At 45.3% G+C, this 25,099-nt stretch overlaps 1 long non-coding RNA gene across 3 annotated transcripts; it reads left to right on the top strand.

Moving 5' to 3' along the window:
- The first annotated feature begins 1,042 nt into the window (after window positions 1–1,042).
- On the top strand, window positions 1,043–24,699 carry LOC104007973 (uncharacterized). 3 transcript variants are annotated; one of them, XR_001720946.3, is made up of 5 exons: window positions 1,048–1,188; window positions 12,346–12,507; window positions 18,878–18,961; window positions 20,765–20,853; window positions 22,956–24,699. It is a non-coding gene; the product is annotated as an uncharacterized LOC104007973 (long non-coding RNA). The 3 variants fall into 3 exon arrangements; XR_001720948.4 differs by lacking the exons at window positions 20,765–20,853; window positions 22,956–24,699 and adding an exon at window positions 20,137–20,307 and having other exon boundaries at window positions 1,043–1,188; XR_001720947.3 differs by lacking the exon at window positions 20,765–20,853 and having other exon boundaries at window positions 22,956–24,149.
- Window positions 24,700–25,099: the final 400 nt, after the last annotated feature.

Consider the following 25,099-nt stretch of genomic DNA (forward strand, 5'->3'; position numbering starts at 1 on the left):
TTGAGTCAAAAGTGAATCATTAATGTTTCAACTGCTAATCCACTTAGCGTCCTATTCACCCAGATGGCTGTTTTGAGCACTCACATCATGCTTTTTTAGAAAGATAAAAGTTTCCAGTCACCAGAGATTCAATTGAGCAAGGGTAAAAGACAATTGATGGTAGATGAAGAGATTGAAGTTTCTGAGATGAGTGAACAAACACTTATCTGGTCAATGTGAAAATGAATGAAACATTTGAAATGAACTGATATGAGTTGGTTGGGTTTTATCCCTATAATTAACTCTTTCCTTTGCCCTCCAAAAAGGATTAGGTCTTCTGCGAATGGGAGTTATAACCAACTCATCTGTCTCCTCAAGCCATATGGCCTTGACCTTTCTTAGTGACGGCCTAGTCACTTTAAACCATGGGTGGCTGTTGGAGATTTTTCTTGTTTGCAGCCAAGTCCTTCTGAAGGGTGACTTTGGCCCCATCAGCAGCTTCAGGAGCCATCTAAAAGCCAGGAGCAATGCATCCCTGCATTCCCTGAAGCCAAGGGGCTGCTTTGGCTGGCTTCCTTCCCTCTTCCCCGAACAGAACCAAGCTCCTATAGAAAATTCATAAATTCTTGGCAGGAAAGAAATCCTCCCATTGGAAGGAACAGATGTTGTACGAGTAACTTTTGCCATTATACTGTTCCTAATATCATAGTTTTAAAGTGTGGGGGGATGTTAACTTTTTTACAAATGTCAACATGTTCTGGGCAGTTTTTCCATCTCCATCTGTGGCATGCACATCACCAATCCTTCTGCTGCCCCTTTTTAAAATTTTCCAGGGAGTAGTTGGAAATTGGAAATATATTCAAAAGTGAAGGCGGAAAATTCAATTCAACAATATGCTAATGTATACCCTAATGCAGAAAGTAATATGCTGTTTCCCTCCCGTTGTAAATGTCAGAAATATTCTTTCTCTTGTCGCCTTAGAACTTGGAATGGTGTACAGACTTCTAACAAAGTAATTATGACCAATTAACAATCAGAGACTATTGCTGTTACCAGAATTCCCAGAGTGAGTAAAACCCCCCTTCTAAAGAAAGCCTCCATCCTGCTTCAAATTCAAGGGGCTTCTAGGCCATTTGCACTTCGTTTACACCTCATTAAACTGCCCACATTATATGCCTGGGTCCCAGGTGACTGTGGGAAAAGATCAAGGTCAGTGGATGCCGTATCTACCCTCCGAGTAACCATAAAAAGGGTGACTGCACCTCTACTGGTGCTAGCTGGGGTCCCCTCCCCGGGGACAGCGATGCCCGCTTGCGGCGGCTTCTGCGAGGGCCAGAGCGCCCACTGGCTGTGGCCGGGCCCAGAACACGCCTGATCGCTTTTGGGTTCAAAGTCAGAATCGGGTGAGCGGTCTGGGTGGGATGGGGTGGAGTGGGGTGTGGAATCGCTGCTCAGAAGCAGAGGAAGGTGACAGCGGGGGCGGGGCGAGGAAGCAGCGGAGCCAGATTTAAGTGCGCCGCCGGATCGTCCCGCAGTTTCCGTTCTCAGGCCAGGTTTCCCCCCTTCCGCCAGGTCGTAGCCAAACCAGTCCCCAGATCCGTGTGGGGCCTAGTGTCGGAACCCGCACCCCAGAATAGCCCGTTCTTGAAGCTCCGTGCTCAAGTGGAGGTGCAAATGGGAGTGCTCGCGGGGTGGGGCGCGGCTCGGGGGGCACCCACATCCAGAGCCGATCCCATCCCGCGCCCTTACCCGGTCCCAGTGGGCCCCTGTGCGGCTTCCCCCGCATCCTCTCTGGGAGGCCAGTCCGCTTTCCCAGGCGCGGCTAGGGACGCGAGCGACACAGGAGATCGTGGCCACCCCTCTGCGCCCGGAGCTAGAGGCGGGCGCAGCGCCCGCGCGGTCTGCAGTGCCCCCCACCGGACGGCCCGGCACAGGACGGCTCCGGACCTGGCTACTCGCTCCGCGCCGCCTTTGCTGGAGGGAGCCGGCGCCCCTCCTCTTCCTCCCTATTGAAGCTACCAAAGTTGTGAAATTTACAATCAAGTCAAGGAGAATACGCTGGCGCTGTCACTGCCTGGCTTCCAGCTCCCGGGGACTGTGGACTTCTAGGCTTCCCTTTGGCTAACGTGAAAATAGACCGGACAAGGTCATGTAACCATTAAGTGGGAGTGTGCAATAACGTGTCTGCTACATGACAAATACTCGCTAAAAGACGGACATTGTTATGATTACTCGCTGGCTAGGCTTTGGCTTCTCTGGAGTCTGCTCCTCTGTGGCAGATAGGGATGGTTTCTACCTTTCTTTGAGGTAGAAAAGGAACCTGAGCACCCAGCTGGGGTCCAGTCTTGCAGTGCCACTAACTCCATCTATGGCTGTGGCCTCAGCTGTCTCCTTTTTGAACCTAAATATTCTCATTGCAAAATGGGAGTAATCATACTCCACCCACAGAGTTGCTACAAGATGAGAAATGGAGGACTCCTTGTTCGGGGCAAACTCACTCCCACTGTCAGCTGGCGGGTCCCAGACCACCTGTATCTGTAGCACGTAGCAGGTGCAGTGCATAACATTTGACCCTACTCACAGGCGGCGCTCTTTTCTTTTTAATTTATTTTTGTAGAGAGAGGGTCTCCCTTTATTGCCCAGGTTGGTCTCAAATTCCTGGCCTCAACCAAGCCTCCCACTTCAGTTTCTGAAAGTGCTAGAATTACAGGAGTGAGCCACGACGCTCAGGGTCCTTTTTCCTGAAACACATAGTAGGTACTCAGTGCAAGTCTCGCCCACCCACAGCAGCTAGCCCATCTAGGGTGCCTTTTGCAGCCCTGTCTGTGACCAGGAAGCCTGGGCTGTGGGAGGTTTTAACTGTTGGGATTCTTCTTCCTTCTCTCCCCTTGACACCCCTTCCACAAATGCCTGGGATCCTTTCTGGAAATTGGTGATGTTAGAAATAAAATAATAACACACAGTCCTGAGACATAGTGCAATGGAATGCACAGTCAGAGGACCTGACTGTCAAGGGCAGCCCTGCTAGTTGGTTCCTGGCTATCTTTCTCCTGCAACCTCTCTGAACTCCAGTAACCTTATCTTTCTTTCTTTTCTTTTCTTTCTTTCTTTTTTTTTTTGAGACAGAGTCTCACTCTGTCACCCAGGCTGGAGGGCAGTGGCATGATTCTGGCTCACTGCAACCTCAGCCTCTTAGGTTTAAGTGACTCTCCTGCCTCAGCCTTCTGAGTAGCTGGGACTACAGGCACCCACCACCATGCCTGGCTAATTTTTGTATTTTTAGTTGAGACGAGGTTTCGCCGTGTTGGCCAGGCTGGTCTCAAACTCCTGACCTCAGGTGATCTGCCTGCTTCAGCCTGCCAAAGTGCTGGGATTACAGGCGTGAGCCACTGCGCCCAGCCCAGTAAACTTATCTTTCTTTTTCTTTTTCTTTTCTTTTCTTTTTTTTTTTTTTTTTTTTGGAGACGGAGTCTCACTCTGTCACCCAGGCTGGAGTGCAGTGGTGTGATCTTGGCTCACTGCAACCTCCCGCTCCCGGGTTCAAGCGACTCTTGTGCCTCAGCCTCCTGAGTACCTAGGATTACAGGCACCCACCACTATGCTCAGCTAATGTTTTTGAATTTCTGGTAGAGACGGGGTTTCACCATGTTGGCCAGGCTGGTCTCGAACTCCTGACCTCAGGTGATCCGCCTGCCTTGGCCTCCCAAAGTGCTGGGATTACAGGCGTGAGCCACTGCTCCCGGCCGTAATACAATATTTTATGCCAGCAATCCAAATTTTGGGACTGTGTGATAAGGCACCAGCAACTTTGCGGTCCCATCCCGGTAACTTCTCAAGCTCTCTAATATGATGAACTTTAAGTGAGAAAAAAAAATACAGAAAACCAGTGTTCAATATTTACATGGCCTCACCAGTCACAGTGCACTTCTGTGTACATTATATCCATTTAATTGTCAGTTAGCCCATTTTCCAGATGAACCTCAAAGAGGTAGAGTGACTGGAGACAGTGCTCATCTCTACAACACAGAGTCTTCTCTCAATTCAGCCTTATCTCTATGCTGTTAGACAAAGATGCTGGGTTGGGTGCAGTGGCTCATGCCTGTAATCCCTGCATTTTGAGAGGCTGAAGCAAAAGAATCACTTGAGCCCAGGAGTTCATGACCAGTCTGGGCAACATAGCAAGACCCCAACTCTATTTATTTATTTTTTAATTTAAAATTTTTTTTTTTTTTGAGACAGAGTCTCACTCTCTCGCCCAGGCTGGAGTGCAGTGGCACGATCTCGGCTCACGGCCACCACCACTTCCCGGGTTCAAGCGATTCTCCTGCCTCTGCCTCCTGAGTAGCTGGGACTACAGGCACATGATGCCACCACACCCAGCTAATTTTTGCATTTTTAGTAGAGACAGGGTTTCACCACATTGGCCAGGATGGTCTTGATCTCCTAAACTCATGATCTACCCACCTCGGCCTCCCAAAGTGCTGGGATTATAGGCAAGAGCCACCAAGCTCAGCCTATTTATTTAAAAATAAAATTAAAAAAAGATGCTGCTTTCCTAGGTATGACAAAGTGGGACTTTTCACCGGCCATCTGAGCAAGCGTTCTTTGAGACTCTTTGGAAATGATAGGACACAAACTTTATTAATACAGAACATTGAACAAATTAGAGAGTGTTTACATATTATGACAAGGCATGCAGCAGGCTGTTACTTTACCAAAACTATTCATTATGGGGCCGTTTGTTTAAAGGTTGCCCTGGTGGCTTGGAGACAGTGCCTTTTGCTCTCTGACTCACAGGAAGCAAAAATAAGTTACTATCAGGTGATGAGCATACTTAGAAGCCAAACTAAAAATGAGAGGGTTTATCATCCTCTGGCGTAAAGCAGTCGGCTCCACTTTCAAACTGGTAAATGCCAGGCAGTTGAAAATGTAATATTTTATTTGTGTGATACATGTTGTGTGTGTGTGTGTGTGTGTGTCTATTTTTTGTTTGTTTTTAAGATGGAGTCTCGTTCTGTTGCCCAGGCTGGAGTGTAGTGGCATGATCTCGGCTTACTGTAACCTCTGCCTCCGGGTTCAAACAATTCTCTGCCTCAACCTCCTGAGTAGCTGGGATTATAGGTGTCCACCACCACACCTGGCTAACTTTTGTGTTTTTTTCATTAGAGACCGGGTTTCACCATCTTGGCCAGGCTGGTCTTGAATTCCTGACCTCATGATCCACCCGCCTTGGCCTCCCAAAGTGCTGGGATTACAGGTGTGAGCCACAGTGCCCAGCCTGTGTGTGTTTTTAAAAAAGCTCTTTACTAAGCATTTGCTAATTACAGTATGCTAATTTCTGTGTTTGGAAACACGCAAAGGGATATGATATAATCTCTGTCACCAAATGGTCCGCAGTCTGATAGGAGAGACAACTATATAAATGTGTCTAGTAGTCACCTCATTTGTAAAGTGGGAACAACCATAGGACCCCTTTGTGGGGAACTTCTGAGGACAAGCCATGAAAAGCATGGGTGAGAAACAGTTGTTGGAAGCCTGAGCCAAAACAGGCTCTTACATAGGTAGGGCTTGCATTAGCCCCTTTTTCACATGAAGAAACTGAGGCTCTGAGAGGGGAAGAGATTTGCTGATTCACAGCACAGCCAGCATTCAAATTTAGATCTGATCCTTCTCTTCCCACCACATTACATTCAAAGTTTATGTTGACCAGGCTGGTCTTGAACTCCTGAGCTCAAGCGATCCTCCCACCTCCCAAAGTGCTGAGATTACAGGCATGAGCCACCACGCACAGCCCAATAAACAGTTTTATTTTTTGTTTTTTGCTTTATTAGCTTTATTGAGATATGCGTACATCTAGATTGTATATTTAATATATACAACTTGATGAGTTTAGATATACCCATGATTTCATTACCACAATCAAAGTAATAAACATATCCATCTCTCAAAATGTTTTCTTGTATCCCTTTCTGTGTGTGTAGTTTGTGGACTTAACATGAAATCTTAACATGAGGTCTTAACAAATTTTTAAGTGCACAATGCCATATTGTTAACTGCAGGCGCTATGTTATACAACAGTTCTCTAGAACTTACTCATCTTGGGTAACAAAAATTTTATACCCATTAAGCAACAATTCCCCATTTCTTTCTTCCCCCAACCCCTTACAACCACCATTTTACTCTATGCTTCTATGAGTTTAACTATTTTAGATACCTCGTATAATTGAGATCATGTATAATATGGCTTTCTGTGGCTGGTTTATTTCACTTGCGTAAGTGAAACTAGCTCTTTATCAGATAAATAGTTTTCTTTTCCTTTCTTTTTCCTTGATCCTCAGCATTTCTACTTTTTTATGGTTTCTGTCTTTTGGTTGACTTTTTTCATTTTAGTTATGTATTGCTTCCATGGTATTATTTAGTGTTCTATCTACGTTCTCTTGTAGCTCGCTGAGCTGCTTTAATATGATTATTTTGACCCAGACGTGGTGGCTTACACCTGTAATCCCAGCACTTTTGGAGGCCGAGGCAGGTGGATCACTTGAGGTCAGGAGTTCGAGACCAGCCTGGCCAAAATGGTGAAACTTTGTCTCTACTAAAAATACAAAAATTAGCTGGACGTGGTGGCGCGTGCCTGTAATCCCAGCTACTCGGGAAGCTGAAGCAGGAGAATCGCTTGAACCCAGGAGGCAGAGGTTGCAGTGAGCTGAGATCCTGTCACTGCACTCCAGCCTGGGTGACAAAGCCAGACTCCGTCTCAAAAAAAAAAAAAAATTATTTTGAATATTTGTCAGACAATTCACAGATCTCCATTTCTTTAGGGTTGGTTGCTGGAGATTTATATCATTCCTTTGCTGATGTCATATTTCCCTGATTCTTTGTGTTCCTTGTAGTTTTGCATTCCTGTCTGCACATCTGAATAAGTAACCACCTCTTTCAGTCTTTGTACATTAGGCAGGGATAGACCTTCACCAATCCATCCAGTTAGAGATTCTGGGAATCTCTCAGATCTTTCTGTGTGTGTGCCTACTTTACTCCTCTCTCTCTGTCTCCTGCTGGAGAAGTCTCAGGATTGTGCGCCTCCTCCTGATCCTGCAGTGTTCTGCCAGGTGCTGAGAGCTGTCCAGTTTTTTTCCCTGGGGTTATGCACAGAGATGCTGGTTGCTGGGTGCAAGCTCTCCCTCCTGAAAGAGAAGTCTCAGGACTGTGTGCTTTCTCCCAGTCCCGCAGAGCTGAGCTGGCTGCTGAGATCTGCTCTGGCTGTAGATATCTGTGCTGGCTGCTAATATTCATATCAGCTGCTGAGACCCACAGGCCAGTTGCTGAGATTTGTGAGCTGGCTGTTGAGATTTACATGTAGGCTTCTGAGAGTCCCACCCCTTTTCTTTGTTCTTAGCTGCCCAAGACATTCTAACTATGTTGATTCCCTCAGACTCTGGGTGAGATAAGACAGAATTGGGTCTTCAGCTCTATGGGGCATTGACCCAGAGACTCTACTCTGCCAATTAGCAAGTAGTGCTTAAACCAGCAAGGTGGCTTTGAAGTTTGCTTAGATAACAGAGCTATTATGACTTTATTTACAACATGAATCCTGAAGTCTCTAAATATGTAATGTCATAACTTATCACATATCATCTGCTTGCTTTGGTGACAGAATAAGAAAACGGCAGACTTGGGTCAAATCTCTGCTCAGTCACAGATTAGCCATGGGACCTTGTGGAACTCACTGAACCTTTGAACCTTTTTTTTTTTTTTTTTTAGATGAAGTCTTGCTCTGTCACCCAGGTTGGAGTGCGGTGGCGCGATCTCAGCTTACTGCAGCCTCTACCTCCCAAGTTCAAGCAATTCTCCCAACTCAGTCTCCCGAGTAGCTGGGATTACAGGTGCATGCCACCACGTCTGGCTAATTTTTTTTTAGTAGAGATGGGGTTTCATCATGTTGGCCAGGCTGGTCTCGAACTCCTGGCCTCAGGTGATCTGCCCTCCTCGGCCTCCCAAAGTGCTGGGATTACAGGCATGAGCCACTGTGCCCAGCTTGAACCACTCTGAACCTTATGTTTACCCTTTTTTAAATGGGCGGTTGGAAGGACACAAGGAAGCAACCAATGGGAAGTGTCTCTGCAACACTTACATGTTATGAATATGAGTTTTGATATACATTTGAGAAGCCCTACTTGACCCTTTCCAGCTCCTCCCAAACACTGGCCTCCAAAGATCCATGGTGCTTACTCCCCTCTTCATGGTGCTATGGTTAAATAAATTTGAAACTGGAAGCCTAGACTCAAGTGGAGATAAAGCCAAGGTTAAGGGTGAGACTTTGGTTTAGATTATTTAACCTAGCAAAGCCTCAGTTTCATCATCTGTAAAATGAAGACAATAGGGCTTGTTAAAGTTAAGATCATTAATAAGAATTAAATGGGATACTGCTTATAAGTGTTTAAAACAGTGTCTACCTCATAGGAAGCATTTCATAAACACTAGCTATTTTTATCATTATTATTAACTAGGTCACATTTCCAGGGTATTGGGACAAGGAGTACAAGCTGAGGTACAGTTCCTAAATAATGCTGATAATGTCATCTCTAAGAAGAGATTGTTGGAGTGAAGTTCCTAGGGCCTCTGATGCTTGATGATTTCCAGCTTTAGCTCATCTACTCACTGGCCCATGGTCTTAGAGTCTAAGGCAAGTCCCTTCCCCTGTTTACACCTTAGTTCCCCCATTCCTTCACTAGTCATTTAAAAGAATTGATCTAGGTCTTTAAGAGCACCAAGCATGCTCTTTGCTATAACTTGGGGGACCTCAAACAATTTGTCATTATACTTCTATTCTATTTCAATTCCTTGCCCTGAAAGTGGAAAAGAATCCATATTAATTTCACTCCCCATGGCTGCAAGTTGAAAGTTCCAAGGGGCCACATCTGGCATGTTGAGATGAGTTCCAGACAGTCAAAACTTAATATAAATTGACTGACAAATTTGGAATATGGATGGTACATAAGACAAAAGTCCCATATCAATGTAAATGTATGAAATGATAAGTGAAGTTGAATAAAGTTGGATATTCCTATCTTTTGTAAATGCACACTGAAGTATTTAGGGGTGAAAGGCATTGATGCCTGTAACTTACCCTCAAACAGAGTGCAATCTTAGCAATAGGTGAATCTGGGTAAAGGATATATGTGGTGACTTATACTATTTGTGCTTTTGCAAGTTAAAAATTATTTCCAAATAAAAATTTAAAAATAAAAACCTAGGAGCAGTGTGAAGAAGAAGAGGCAAGAACAACCCCTGGACCGACCAAAGCCCTGTGCCCTTGCATCCCATACCCAGCACCCACATCCTGCTGCCATCGTCACCACCATGCCCAAGAGAAAGGGTGAAGGGGATGCTAAAGGAGATAAATCCAAAGTTAAGGACGAACCACAGAGAAAATCCATGAAGTTGTCTGCTAAACCTGCTCCTCCAAAGCCAGAGCCCAAACTTAAAAAGGCCCCTGCAAAGAAGGGAGAGAAGGTACCCAAAGGATAAAGGGAAAAGCTGATGCTGGCAAGGAGGGGAATAACCCTGCAGAAAATGGAGATGCTAAATCAGACCAGGCACAGAAAACTGAAGGTGCTGGAGACGCCAAGTGTACTGTCTGTATTTTTGATAACTTGTGTACTTCTGCTGACTGTACAGTTTGAAATACTATTTTTTTTGTTTTTTGTTTTTTTTTGAGACAGATGTCTCTAGACTCAAAGCCTGGCTCTGACAAATACTGGCTGGGCAACCTTGAGCAAGCTATTTAATGTGTGAGCCCCCAGAGGTTAATTAAACCTTGTCTAGTAACTATTCGTGACTGAAATGAAAGATACGGCATAAAAGTTTGTCAAGTGATTGGCTGCCTGAATAGGATTTGCATACTCCTGGGAACTCAGTGTTTTATAATGAAGTATTTGCCCAGGCTGGAGTGCAGTGGCACGATTTTGGCTCACTGCAACCTCCGCCTCCTGGGTTCAAGCCATTCTCCTGCCTCAGCCTCCCGAGTAGCTGGGACTACAGGCGCCCACCATGCCTGGCTAATTTTTTTGTATTTTTAGTAGAGACGGGGTTTCACCATATTAGCCAGGATGGTCTCGATCTCCTGACCTCATGATTTGCCCACCTCGGCCTCCCAAAATGCTAGGATTACAGGCATGAGCCACCACGCCCGGCCCTTTGAAATACTATTTTTATCAAGTTTTACAAAAATGCAGAATTTTGTTTTCCTTTTTTTTTTCTTTTTTGAGACGGAGTCTCACTCTGTCGCCCGGCTGGGGTGCAGTGGCATGATCTCGGCTCACTGCAGCCTCTGCCTCCCGGGTTCAAGCGATTCTCCTGCCTCAGCCTCCCAAGTGGCTGGGATTACAGGTGCCTGCCACTACGTTCAGCTAATTTTTTGTATTTTTAGTAGGGATGGGTTTCACCATGTTGACCAGGCTGGTGTCAAACCCCTGACCTTGTGGTTCACCCGCCTTGGCCTCCCAAAGTGCTGGGATTACAGCCGTGAGCCACCATGCCCGGCCTTTTTTTTTTTTTTTTTAAAGCTATGCTGTGAGCACACGGAACACTTCATTGTTGTTTTGGGGGGACGGGGCATATGTCACTAATAGAATGTCTCTGAAGCTGGGTTGATGTGGGGAAAACACATTTCCCTTCTAGGTTTGAGAGAGTTCCTCTTGGCTCCCAGGAGGAAGGACTCCCTGACTTTGACACACTTGGCCACCTTGGCACAAAAGCCTTGTGGTATGAAAAAACAAATTCATTTTTATGTCCTCTTCTCCCTTTCCATCTTTCAGCATAGACTTAACTCCCTTAAGCCCAGACATCTGTTGGGACCTTACCCCCAGTCACTGATTTCCAGTGTGTCAGGCAATCTGGACTTTCCAGTGATGCCACTGAGATGGCGCCCCTCAAAAGAACCATGGTTCCATCTCTAGATTGTGGATCTTCAGATAAATTCTGCCATTTTCATTTCATTTCCTGAAAATCAGGATTGGCTCGTGAAAAGTTGTTAAACAACATGCTAAATGTGAAATGTCAACCCTCACTCTAAACTTTCCCTGTTCAGAGCATCAGTTGAAGACTTCATCAGGCTTTATAGTGGCTTCCTGATTTTTGGTAGTCCATTGAAGAAAGGAGTTTGAAGGTTGTTATATACCGTTAACGATTGTCTACCCATGTCCTGTCTGAAATACCATGATTGTTTATAGAAAGTTTCTGTAATAAAGCTGGACACAGTCTGAAAGCATAACAAAACAAAACGAAAAATAAACAAAAACCTAGTAAGGGACAAGGAAGTCATGACTTTCTTGTTAATCCTTCCTCAACTAACATGAGCACTATAAAGCAAATAGATGAGGTTCTGGAGCAAAAGTTCCCAAGCAAATACTTCATTATAAAACACTGAGTTCCGAGGAATATGCAAATCCTATTCAGGCCGCCAATCACTTGACAGGCTTTTATGCCATATCTTTCATTTCAGCCACGAGTAGTTACTAGATAAGGTTTAATTAACCTCTAGGGGCTCACACATTAAATAGCTTGCTCAAGGTTGCCCAGCCAATATATGTCAAAGCCAGGCTTTGAGTCTCGAGACACCGGTCTCCAAACCCTGTGCTCTTTTCTCCCCCACCCCCAACCCTGTGCCAACATGAGCCCTGCCCTGGGGGAATTTACAGTTTACAGGGGACAGTACATACCTATATAAAAAGAGGGCCAGCACTTGCATGTAAATCATGTATGGGGTTGTAGAAGCAGCTGTAAAAATAATGGCATCATTACAGAAGATTAAAACGAAATCAATTTCAGCCACAGTACAGGCTTTGTGTGCTTTCAGCATGGACTCCACAGACTGTATCTGCAGTTAAAAGGAAACCCCCAGGTGTTTTATTAACAATGTGTTTCAAAATCATATAAACATAAGGAAAGAAATATGCTGGCATTTATTACCGTATTTACCTTTTCATATTGTTTCTTTCTTTCTTCCTTTTTTTTTTTTTTTGAGACAGAGTCTCGCTCTGTCGCCAGGTAGGAGTGCAGTGGCGTGATCTCGGCTCACTGCAACCTCCGCTTCCTGGGTTCAAGCGATTCTCTTGCCTCAGCCGCCCGAGTAGCTGGGACTACAGGTGCGCACCACCACACCCGGCTAATTTTTGTATTTTTGGTAGAGACGGGGTTTCACCACATTGGCCAGAATGGTCTCGATCTCTTGACCTCATGATCTGCCCGCCTCAGCCTCCCAAAGTGCTGGGATTATAGGCGTGAGCCACTACGCCTGGCTGTTTTTACATCTTTTCTCCCCAAACATTGTTATATTGCCACATCTTATATGGTTTTGTCTCCTCCTAGGTTTCCTGCAACCTCACTGGGCATTTTCAGAATGATCTGTACAAGCGTTGACTGAATGATTGATTCCAAGTTCCCCCTTCCTAGGATTTCAGACCTCCTCTTGACAAGTGATGAATGGGCCATCTTAATCTTGTTTGGATCAGAAAGGACCATACAACTGAGGTAAGAGGGGAGCTGGTTTCTTCAGTGTGACAGAGACAACACCCTGTCCATTCAGGTCCCCTCACCAAAAGCTTTTTTTTTTTTTTTGAGATGGAGTTTCACTCTGTTGCCCGGGATGGAGTGCAGTGGCACCATCTCTGCTCACTGCAACCTCCACCTCCCAGGTTCAAGCAATTCTCCTGCCTCAGCCTCCCGAGTAGCTGGGGCTACAAGTGTGCGCCACCATGCCCAGCTGATTTTTGTATTTTTAGCAGAGATGGGATTTCACCATGTTGGCCAGGCTGCTCTCAAACTCCTGGCCTCAAGCAATCACCTGTCTCAGCCTCCCAAAGTGCTGGGATTTTAGGTGTGAGCTGCCATGCCCAGCCACCAGAGCTCTTATTTTTTATTTATGTATTTTTTTGAGATGGAGTTTTGCTCTTGTTGCCCAGGCTAGAGTGCAGTGGTGCGATCTTAACTCACCGCAACCTCCATCTCCCAGATTCAAGCAATTCTCCTGCCTCAGCCTCCCACATAGCTGGGATTACAGGTTTGCGCCACCACATCTGGCTAATTTTGTATTTTTTGTACAGACGGGGTTTTACCATGTTGCCCAGGCTTGTCTTGAACTCCTGAGCTCAGGTGATCTGCCTGCCTTGGCCTCCTCTCATTGTATTTTGTGTACACAATACTCCCTACAAGGTCTGGAACTGCCTATGACCTCCTCAGATGAGCAACCAAGAACAATTGTCTTTCTGAAACAGCCTTCACGTGGTGGTGACGGTAGCTCAGAGCAGCAATCTCCTTCCTATTCCTCGTTGTTTCCCAACCAGTGAAAACTGATAATATAACATTGCCCAATTATATGCCCATAATGTGTTTGTGTCGTGTGCTCATATGTGCACTTGTATAAAGCCAGGTGTTCATGGGGCCAGACATACATTATATGCCCATATGGGTGTTTATATATGTACAATTGTATAATATGTAGATTATAGGCACATAGATATTATGAAAGAATGGCACGAACACGAGTAGAAACTGAAGTTTAAATGCTTTTCTCCAGCCCCACAGTAGGTCAGGCAAACCTCTTGAGGGACCACTGCTCCAAACTAGTGACGTACAGTGTGGCAGGCAGGATCACCAGCACTCAGATTGCCTGAAGGCAATATTAAAAATGCACATTCATAACTACCTCCCTCACCCCATCAGAACCTCCGCAGAGAGCCAGAAATCAGTATTTAAAAGATGCCCCCAGGTGATTCATAAACTTAAGACATTTTAGTAGATTTTCAAGACCTTAGGTCTAAACCTGGCTTATATATCCCTGGCCACTTATCTTCTCTGAGCCTCAATGTGTTCATTTGTAAATGAAGATAAGAAGACCCATTCTCAAGGGAGATGTATGTAAAGGTGCCTATCATGCACTGTTTTTCAAACATTAGAAAAATGTGGCCTATAGTAAGAAATACATTTTATATCACCACTAGTATAAACATATATCTGTCCATGTATATATAACTGCAATAAATTCTATAAAACAATACTCTCAAGCCGTGGCTCCTGCCTCTAATCCCAGCACTTTCGGGAGGCTGAGGCAGGCGGATCATGAGGTCAGGAGTTTGAGACCAGCCTGATCAGCATGGTGAAACCCCGTCTCTACTAAAAATACAAAAATTAGCTGGACGTGGTGGCACATGCCTGTAATCCCAGCTACTCGGGAAGCTGAGGCAGGAGAATTGCTTGAACCTGGGAGGCGAAGGTTGCAGTGAGCTGAGATCCTGCCACTGCACTCCAGCCTGGGCAACAAAGTGAGACTCCATATCAGAAACAAACAAACAAACCCAGAAACAATACTCTCACCCTTTCTATGGGCGGTGCCCCCTGAGAATTTCTGATTTATTCTATTCTGATTCATTTAAGGAAAAAACACTGCTAGGGATCCTGGGTGACTTTTCTGAGTAACAGCTGTCCTTTGTAAAGTTCTTGTACATATGTGACTTCACTGCAGTTTGGATCTTCACAATAACCCAGTGAGGTGAGAGGTAAAAAGTGGAAGTTCAGAGGGGAAAGAGGGATCTATGGATCTGAGACTGGGATCTATTTTGTTTTTTTGAGACATAGTCTCACTGTTGCCCAGGCTGGAGTACAGTGGTGAGATGACTCACTGCCACCTCCTGGGTTCAAGCAATTCTCCTGCCTCAGCTACCTGAGCAGCTGTGATTACAGGCATGCACCATTATGACCGGCTAATATTTATATTTTTAATAGAGATGTTGTTTCATCATGTTGGCCAGGCTGATCTCGAACTCCTCACCTCTAGTGATCCGTCTGCCTTGACCTACCAAAGTGCTGGTATTACAGGCATGAGCCACTGTGCCCAGCTGGGACTGAGGTCTTAACCTGGGCCTATATTGCTCTATGCTGTCCCCCAGTGTCACCCCAGCCATGCCTCCCAAACTGGTCCTACAGGGCTTCTTGGAGACTGAGTGAGACTGGGGCCATTTTCATTTTTGAGGGCCCTGTTATTTTGTTTTTTTTTTTTTTTAATGGAGGCAGTGCCAAAAGGGGGAGAACTATTATATTATATTTCACAAATTAATGCCCTGAACATACAAACACATCAATTGCAATGACTACACATGTACTGTCATTGGGAGATGATGTCAGAAGCCTAGGTTTAAGACCATTCATGATGTGGGACCCTGTATCAATAACCCTCGTGTGTCCCTGTCCCTTGATTGTTGAGGGGTCCTCATGGCCAAACTTGTTTCACATAAATTTAGCTGAATGGAGGTTGTAGGTGAACATGCTGGAGTGGGTTCCCTGGAGGGTGAGGATGGAAGCCAGCTGTCTACGATCCAAGGTAGAAGAGAAGATAAAGAAGGAGAGTGAATGAGTATAAAAATGCTTTCCCAAAGCATGGCTCTGAAAGGCAGGTGGAACCAGGGTTAGTAATAGCATGGGTTGCTTAAAGAAGTACTGAGATAAGACAAGATTGAGCATGTAGGAAATGATAAGATGATCTATCTAATAGACAAGGCTGAATTTAAAGACACAGAAGAAATTAAAGTGTGGAAAGATGGGAAAACATGAAGACACAGACTATGAGAAATCAGTGTCTTATATAAAAAGGCACTTTCTTTTTCTCCAGAATCAAATGTAATAGGTGAACTTCATCACTGAGCCACCAAATAATATGTGAGGGAAAATGTCTCCTTATAAGATTTTCATAAGGTCAATCTGCAGAGGACTTTAAGAAAAATATAAAATGTATGGATCATGTCCTCTAGGTTTATCTATGTTGTTGCAAATGGCAGGCTCTCCTTTTAAAAGGCTGAATAATATTCCATTGTGTGTATATGTGTGTATAGATGTGTGTGTGTGTGTATGTGTGTGTATATACATAAAACAATTTCTTTTTTTTTTTTTCCTGAGATGGAGTTTCACTCTTGTTGCCCAGGCTGGAGTGCAATGGTGTGACCTTGGCTCACTGCAACTTCTGCCTCCCCGGTTCAAGTGATTCTACTGCCTCAGCCTCCCAAGAAACGGGGATTACAGGCATGTGCCACCACCCACCACGCCCCCCACACCCCAGCTAATTTTTGTATTTTTAGTAGAGACAGGATTTCACCATGTTGGTCAGGCTGGTCTCAAACTCCTGACCTCAGGTGATCCACCCACCTCGGCCTCCCAAAGTGCTAGGATTACAGGTATGAGCCACCACCATTGCTCCTAGCAGACCACAATTTCTTTATTCATTCATCCATCACTGGACACATAGGTTGTTTCTATAATTTGGCTATTGTGAATAATGTTGCAATGAACATGGAAGTGCAGATATCTCTATGAGGTGCTGATTTCATTCCCTTTGGTATATATCCAACAGAGGGATTGCTACACAGGTAAACCTGGAGGACATTATGCTAAGTGAAACAAGACAGGCTGCATAACGAAAAGACTGCATGATCTCAAGTATAAGTAAATCTTTTAAAAAGTCAAATACATGCCAGCCAGGTGTGGTGGCGCACACCTGTAATCCCAGCTACTGGGGTGGCTGAGGCAGGAGAATCGCTTGGACATGGGAGGCAGAGGTTGCAGTGAGCCGAGATCATATCATTGCACTCCAGCCTGGGCAATAAGAGGGAAACTCCATCAGACAAAAAAAAAAAAAAAAAAAAAGTCAAATGCAGGCCAGGCTAGGTGGCTCACTCCCGTAATCCCAGCACTTTGGGAGGCCGAGGCGGGTGGATCACTTGAGGTCAGAAGTTCGAGACCACCCTGGCCAACATGGTGAAAACCCATCTCTACTAAAAATACAAACATTAGCCTGGCGTGATGGTGCGTGCCTATGACAGAGTGAGACTCCATCTCAAAAAAAAAAAAAAAAAAGTCAAATACATAAAAGCAGAGTAGAACATGGTGGTTACCAGGAGCAGGGAGGGGAAGAAAAAGGGAGAAGTGGGTCAAATGGTATGAACTTGCAGTTATGTACTAAGTCTAGAGCTCTAATATGCTTCATGAGGACTATAGTTAATCATATCGTATCGTAGGCCGAGCGCGGTGGCTCATTCTTGTAATCTCAGCACTTTGGGAGGCTGAGGCAGGTGGATCACTTGAGGTCAGGAGTTCGAGACGAGCCTGGCCAACATGGCGAAACCCCATCTCTACTAAAAATACTAAAAGTTAGCTGGGTGTGCTGGCATGTGCCTGTAATTACAGTTACTCAGGAGGCTAAGACAGGAGAATTGCTGGAACCTGGGAGGTGGAGGTTGCAGGGAGCCCAGATTGCACCACTGCACTCCAGCCTGGGCAACGGTGCGAGACTCTGTCTCTAAATAAATAAATAAATAAATAAATAAATAAATAAATAAATAAAACTGTATTATATATTGAAAATTTGCTAAAAAGTAAATTTTAGGTGCTCCTACCACACGCACATGCATGCAACACACCCAAACACACACACTCACAAAGATAACTATGAAAGATGATAGTGCTGGGCGAGGTGGCTCACGCCTGTAATCCCAGCACTTTGGGAGGCTGAGGTGGGAGATCACGAGGTCAAGAGATCGAGATCATCCTGGCCAACATGGTGAAACCCCGTCTCTACTAAAAATATAAAAATTAGCTGGGCGTGGTGGCACACGCCTGTAGTCCCATCTACTGGGAGGCTGAGGCAGGAGAATCACTTGAATCCAGGAGGCGGAGGTTGCAGTGAGCCAGGATCGCCCCACTGCACTCCAGCCTGGTGACAGAGCAAGACTCCATCTCAAAAAAAAAAAAAAAAAAAAAGAAAGATGATGGATAGGATATTTTCTTGACAGTAGTAATTAGTTCACATTTTTATGTGTATCATATATATATCATATATATCATCATATTATATACTTCATTTATATCTTTTTACATTTTTTTGAGACAGGGTCTCACTCTGTCACCCAGGCTGGAGTGCAGTGGTGCAATCTCAGCTCACTGCAGCTTCCACCTCCTCGGCTCAAGCAATTCTCATGCTTCAGCCTCACGAGTAGCTGGGATTACAGGTGCCCGCCACCACGCCTGGCTAATTTTTGTATTTTTAGTAGAGATGGGGTTTCGCCACGTGGGCCAGGCTGGTCTCGAACTCCTGGCCTCAGGTGATCCACCCGCCTGAGCCTCCCAAAGTACTAGAATTACAGGTGTGATCCACCATGCCCAGCCTACGTAATATACTTTAAATATATAGTTTTAATAATAAAATCAATAGATTAAGTAGACTTAAGAGACATATCAAATTTTTTAAAAAAGAAAAATTATTATTATGTTTAGAGATGCCTAACTGGATGATGAATGCGAGAAAGTGAGTGTTGAAGAAGTGAGAACCTAGCTGGGCATGGTGGCATGTGCCTGTGGTCCTGGCTACATGGGAGGCTGAGGCAGGAGGATTGCTTGAGCCCAGGAGGTTGAGGCTGCAGTGAATCATGATTGTACCACCACACTCCAGCCTGGGTTAGAGGGTGAGACCCTGTCTCAAAACATAAAATAAAATGACAAAATAAATAAAAGTGAGAACAACAGTTACTTTTGGGGGAGGATTGGAGCCATGATTGGGACGGGGTTGGTAGATGGTTACTGGGATGACTAGTAAATTCCCTCCCTCCCTCCCTCCCTCCCTTCCTTCCCTCCTTCCCTTCCTTTCTAAATTAGAGATGGGTCTAGCTTCCTTGCCCAGGCTGGTCTCAAACATGAGGCCTCAGGCGATCCTTCTGCCTCAACCTTTCAAAGTACTGGGATTACAGGCATTAGCCGCTGTGCCTGGCCAAAGTTCTATTTCCTGATTGGAGTGGTGATTAAAAAGAGATGTGCCTCATAATAATTCACTAAGCTAGATTTCTGTGGTTTTGTTTCTCAGCTTCAGACAAGACTAAAAATATCAAAAGTAGCACTCTGCAATTTTATGTGCATGTGGCTTGAAGCTCTGACACCAACACAACAGGTAAGGAGCCAATGACTGTGGTACTTCAAACCCTAGCACATTTACAGCTGTCTTTCCTCCTCACAATACCACCAGGAAGGAGAATTTGTAGCCTGACATAAGAGAAATAACAAAGGACTTGGAATCAGGTAGTCCTGGGCTAAAGTCAGCTGTCTACACTTTTGACTGGTTGCCTTCTATTTAATAGCTGTGCAATGTTGTGCAAGTTGGCCAATCCCACAGAGCTTCAATTTCCTCATGTATCAAATAGGGATAATGAATTGTGTGGATTAGATAAGTGTGTGCAATGTACACAGTAGATGCTCAAGTGATGCTATTACCATAATTGTTTTTATGAGTCAAAGAACAGGTTGACCAGGTTCTAGGACCTGGAAACTGTGTGAATCTGCTGCCATGTGGGCTCATTGTCCTGATTATTCCCATAGTTGTTCTAAACTCCAAACAAGGGTCTGTTTTCCTGCTGCTGGCTGCCTTCCCACGAAAGACAGGCCCAAGCAGGAAAGCAATGGGTCATGCTTTTGAGTGCTGGAAGCATGTGACCCTCTTTGAGATGTCTTTCCTTGCACATCAGATGATACAATCGATAGTCAATGAATGTTAGGGAATCAATGAGTCACACTTTCAGTGACAAAGGCAGTGATAAAAACTCCTTCATTGACTATTCCTTTCCCATCTGGGGTTCTGAAATTGGGTGGCACCGGTTCATCTGCTGGAAGCCTTCTGCTCTCCTAGGTCCAGCTTCAGCCAACACGGCCGACACCACCAGCACTCACTCTACTTCTCTAAAGACAAGTCTGGGTGTCATCCTCCTCCTCCTCCAGGGGCATTTGGCAATGTCTGGAGACATTTTTGGTTGTCATAGCTTGGAGGATGCGACTGGCATGTAATAGGTAGAGATTAGGGATGCTGCTAAACATGCTACATCACACAAGACAGCTCCCCACAGCAAGGAATTATCTGGCCTCAAATGTCAATAGGGCCGAGGTTGAGAAATCCTGATCTAGAGGGAAGTGGGCAAAGAGACTTGGAGCCCACAACCTCCAGGTCCCGCCCAGGTGCCTTGGTATGCGTCCAGTTCACAGACAGCATACTTGAGGCCACAGATAGTCATATGACTTGCCCACAGTCATGTAGGTGTCAGGATGATGGTTTTCTCACTCAAAGCCTCGTTCTAGGTTAGAAATCTGCCTCCTCAAGGCTTCCTGATAATTGAGGTCTAGATCTTCAAAGTACAGCCTGAGCCACAGGAAAGAAGTCCTGGCTTTCTCTGGCCTTGTGACCTGTTCATAGCACAGCCTTTCAGTGGCTGTCTCTCCACGACTCTGAGATGATCCAGCCTGAGTCAGGCATGCAAACCTTTCCAAGTTCGGGTCCTGTTCAGTCCCCTGTCCTCACATCCCAGTTCCCTTTTGCTCTTTTTTTTTTTTTTTTTTTTTGAGACGGAGTCTTGCTCTGTCACCCAGGCTGGAGTGCAGTGGCACAATTTCGGCTCACTGCAACCTCCGCCTCCCAAGTTCAAGTGATTCTCCTACATCAGCCTCCCTAGTAGCTGGGATTACAGGCGCCCGCCACCACGCCCAGCTAATTTTTTTTTGTATTTTCAGTAGAGATGGGGTTTTGCCATGCTGGCCAAGCTGGTCTCAAACTCCTGACCTCAGGTGAACTGCCTGCCTCGGCCTCCCAAACTGCTGGGATTACGGGCATTAGCCACCACTCCTGCCCACCCTCTTGCCCTTTCCCGCCGCTTTCTCAACAGCCCCATCACCCCCACACTCTTACTCATCGCTGTGCCTTTGTTTACAGATTCCCAAATGTGGTACTCATTCTACCTGGATATACCAGAGGATTTTGTGGGAATAAAAGGATGACTGTTTTTTCACTTGAATAATTAGGTATCTATTTATTTATTTATTTATTTATTTATTTATTTTTGAGATGGCGTTTCACTCTTGTCACCCAGGCTGGAGTGCAATGGTGCAATCTCGGCTCACTGCAAACTCTGCCTCCTGGGTTCAAGCAATTCTCCTGCCTCAGCCTCCTAAGTAGCTGGGATTTCAGGCGCCCACCACCATGCCTGGCTAATTTTGTATTTTTAGTAGAGATGGGGTTTCTCCATGTTGGTCAGACTGGTCTCAAACTACTGACCTCAGGTGATCCTCCTGCCTCGGCCTCCCAAAGTGCTAGGATTACAGGAGTGAGCTACCGTGCCCAGCTAGGTATTTATTTTAATGTATATTAGAAAAAAGCAGCAAGCAAACCCATGATGTGCTATGTGGGGTTTTTTGTTTGTTTTTGTTTTTTTTTTGAGACGATGTTTTGCTCTTGTCGCCCAGGCTGGAGTGCAGTGGCGTGATCTCGGCTCACAGCAACCTCCGCCTCCTGGGTTCAAGCAATTCTCCTGCCTCAGACTCCTGAGGATTACAGATGCCCGCCACCACATGTGGCTTTAGTAGAGATGGGGTTTCTCCATGTTGGTTAGGCTGGTCTTGAACTCCTGACCTCAGGTGATCCATCACCTCGGCCTCCCAAAGTGTCGGGATTACAGGAGTGAGCCACCACACCCGACCTACTATGTCTTTTTTATTTAATTATATTTAAATTTTAAATATAGTCCAATACGAATATTACATAAATATCGTATAGGTGGCAATCTTATGGAGTGAAAATCATGAAGGTGGATGTGTAGACATGAAGTCTATCTTCACTTAAGCTCTTTCCCTAGGTTAATGTCCTTCTCCCTGCCTGACCTCTGTGTATCCTCACTCACTGTACCCCATGCCTGGCTAATGGCCACTCATCCTTGAGCTGAGTAGCTCAGGCTTTCATTCCTCTAGAAGCTTCTCTTACCAATACCCAGCACTCCTACCCCAGGCTGGGTCAGGTGTCTCCTCTGCGAATCGTTGGAGGAAGGACACATAGCTAAGTTAATTCAGAAATAAGACTGCCTACTATAAAGCCATACTGAGTGGAGGCTCTGAAGAGCTACAGTTGTTGAACTTGCAAGACATGGAGCACTGCTTTCTTTCTTTTCTTTTCTTTTTTTTTTTTTTTTCAGATGGAGTCTAGCTCCGTCTTCTAGGCTGGAGTGCAGTGGCATGATCTCAGCTTACTGCAACCTCCGCCTCCCGGGTTCAAGTGATTCTCCTGCCTCAGCCTCCTGAGTAGCTGGGATTACAGGCACCCGCCACTACACCTGGCTAATTTATTGTATTTTCAGTGGAGACAGGGTTTCACCATGCTGGCCGGGCTAGTCTTGAACTCTTGACGTTGTGATTCACCCACCTCAGCCTCCCAAAGTGCTGGGATTACAGGCATGAGCCACCGCGCCCAGCCGGAGCACTGCTTTTCTACTGTGAAGTTTTTATTTCCCATTCAGCTCAGCCTGAGAAACAAGCTTCTGACCCCAGTCTTAGTAACAAGCCAGGGCATGAGAGTAATGCAACTTCATCCCTGGACAGAAACTAAGCACCATGTAGTTTCCTATACCAACCCGTCACTATGTGCCAGGAAGTCTCTGACTTTGGGACTGGAAGACCTGGAGCTGTTTGAGTTTGGCCAAAATAGTTTCCCTCTCTGAGCTTCGGTTTCCCTATTTGTAAAATGAAAGGAATGAGCCCTACTCACCTCCTAAGGTGGCCGTGAGTTTTGAGCTCAGTGAATGGACGTGGAAGCACTTTGGAAATCATGAAGCACTTTTGAGTGAATGGAAGGGGTTGTTGTTTTTAAGCACTTAAATGAGAACAGCCTGATACTGTGGGGTTTTCAGTGCGATGCTGTGTAACCAGAATAACCGGAGTGCGTGTTTGTGCATCTTTACCCACATGCATACACACACCCTGACTACAGAATGTGGCTTTAGGCCTCTTTTGAGATGCTGCGAGGTACAGCACACACAGGCAGCTCACGGAGGATATTAGGGCTTTGGGGTTTCAAAGGGCAAAGCCTGAGAGGAGAGATGTATGATCAAAATCAAGAAACAATTTCTTTCCTTCAGACATTCAACAGCTCCTGCTTGAGCAGCACCACTGTGCCAGGCTCTGGCAACATTGAAGATAAAGGATGTGTCTCTGTCCTCAAAAGGATCGATTCCAGCAGGGAGAACCTACATGTGAATAAGTCACTCCATGCAAGGTGTAGCTGGGATTACAGGTGTGCACCAGCACTCAGCGACACACGGTGCTGCAGAAACCCTAAGATTTAACTCCAACTTCTGGAGAAGAGCTCACTGCAAGACAGATGAGAAAGAGGTTGTTTTAAGATGAAGAAAAGGAATGATACTTGATTCATCATCTTATACATGATTCACAAGAAAAATATAATGTCTTTATTTTTCAGAGGGTTTTTTAAAATTAAGAGATGGGATCTTGCTACGTTGCCCAGGCTGTAGTGCTGTGGCTATTCACAGGCATGGTCATAGCTCACTACCGCCTTGAACTCCTGGGCTCAAGCCATCCTCTTACCTCAGCCTCCCATGTAGCAGGGACTACAGGTGCCTGTGACCACATCTAGCTTTCCAGTGGGTTTTAAAATGACCTAAGTGTTTGAGGAGAGGAACAGGCTGGCACTGAGAGGCATGACTAAATTGTGAGCCCTCCTTGAGGACTGGAGCTGTGTCTTATATTCCCAGCATAAAGCCCAGTGTGAAGCAGCACACTCTGCATAGTGGTCAAAGCAGCTGATAAATATAAGGTCAATATCAGGACACTCTGACAGCCTCACACAGCCAACAAACACTGACTTGCCAAGTCCTGTGCAGGGCACTGGGGGTGGGAGGGTATGGGAGGATGCACACTAGCTAGAAGTCAAGAAGTCAGACTGCAAACAGTCGCTCGATAGCGGGTTGGCGGAAGTGTAACAGTGTGATGGTGCCTCTACCTGGGCAGAGAGCAACAGGCGGCCCTGCACAGAAGACAACATCTGCCAGTGATGAAACCAGCTCCACCCCTGCCAACCGTGGCCTCCTCTACAGCACATCCCTGGGGCCACCATCCGAGGCCCAGAGGAGCCAGGAGCTAATTCCATGGCTTTGCTCTACTTGGTATTTCTGGGTTCCTACATTTCACACCTGTCCCAACACTTTGAGCTCCTCTAGAGCAAGGACCAATTCTTTATCTCCAAATCTCTGGAACATAGAGGAACTGAGAATGGGTGCTGAATGAATGAAAGATTGAAACAGTATTACATATCTAATAGAATTGCTCCAGTGACCTTGTTGTATTCTCAAGAGTTACAAGGGGGCCGAGCACGGTGGTTCATGCCTGTAATCCCAGCACTTTGGGAGGCTGAGGAGGGCAGATCACTTGAGGTCAGGAGTTCAAGGCCACCCTGACCAATATGGTGAAACCTCGTCTCTACTAAAAATACAAACATTAGCTGGGCGTGGTAGCGCACACCTGTAATCCCAGCTACTAGGGAGGCTGAGGCAGGAGAATTGCTTGAATCCAGGGGGTGGAGGTTGCAGTGAAATGAGATCGTGCCACTGCACTCCAGCCTGGGCAACACAGTGAGACCCCATCTCAAAAAGAAAAAAGTTACAAGGGGCTGTAATTTAGATCTCACTCATTTAATTCATTTGAGCATTTCTACTAGACTCCTCTACACTAAAAAAAAAAAAAAAATTGTGGCCGGGCATGGTATAATCCAAGCACTTTGGGAGGATGAGGTGGGAGGATCACTTGAGGCTAGGAGTTCGAGACCAACCTAAGTAACGTGGCAAGACACTGTCTCTATTTAAAATTTAAAAAAATAAAAAATAAAATTAAAATAAATAAATAAATTAGTATTAGGAGGCAATATAAATATAATGCATGCAAAAGTTACATGTACTACATATGTAAGTTGAGTATATATGCTTTTAGATAAAAAATATACAAATTATATGTTTTTATATAATACAAGATGAATACATATAAATCACCACCCAAGTTAAGGATTAGAACATTCCTAGTGTTATTGCATCCACTGGGGTGAGTCCTTCCTAACTCATCCGTAGAAGACCACCCCAGACTACCCCCCATGGCCCCATGTGTTTGCATTCCCTTTATTTTATAATGGGTTTACTCCAAGTGTATTTGTAAGAAAACAATCTATTATTTTATTTATTATTATTATTATTTTTTTTTTTTGGAGACGGAGTCT

Source organism: Pan troglodytes, chromosome 11, assembly GCF_028858775.2.
Source record: "Pan troglodytes isolate AG18354 chromosome 11, NHGRI_mPanTro3-v2.0_pri, whole genome shotgun sequence".
Classification (NCBI taxonomy): domain Eukaryota; kingdom Metazoa; phylum Chordata; class Mammalia; order Primates; family Hominidae; genus Pan; species Pan troglodytes.